Here is a 520-nt window from a genome sequence, read left to right on the forward strand (position 1 = left end):
GGGGCCTGTTTATTGTCCCATCCGAACGCCTTGACGCTTTTTCAACCTGCATCACTGACAAAGGGTTGAAAAAACCCAGGGTATTCGTGGATCCAAGGAAGGTTATTTTCATACAAGATATTAAGGGACAGGTTCGACATTTTCAAGGGTTGGTTAGGGTGTTGAATGTTTAAATGTGTACAATGAGGAAAAAAATGTTCCAATAAAAGAATAACTCCATATCTATCTAGATTAATGGAGTTGTTTATAAGAAATTGGTTGATTTGTATCTAGCAAGCAGTTTAATAGAGATATGACATTAATATCAATATCTGAGTGCAGCTTGCAGAATCAAAATAAACTTAACACTTTGGTTGGGACTCAGGGAAATCCAATATCTCATTCTAATGTTGCGAACATGGTCGGAGACCGATAATCACGTGCGGATCATGCAATTGAAGGGAAAATGAATCTGATTGGATGATGACAGTCTGTCTAACAGACGATAAAACTATCAGAGGGGGATCATCAGAGTCGTTTG

The sequence above is a fragment of the Lottia gigantea genome (genome assembly GCF_000327385.1).
Source record: "Lottia gigantea unplaced genomic scaffold LOTGIsca_70, whole genome shotgun sequence".
Lineage (NCBI taxonomy): Eukaryota > Metazoa > Mollusca > Gastropoda > Lottiidae > Lottia > Lottia gigantea.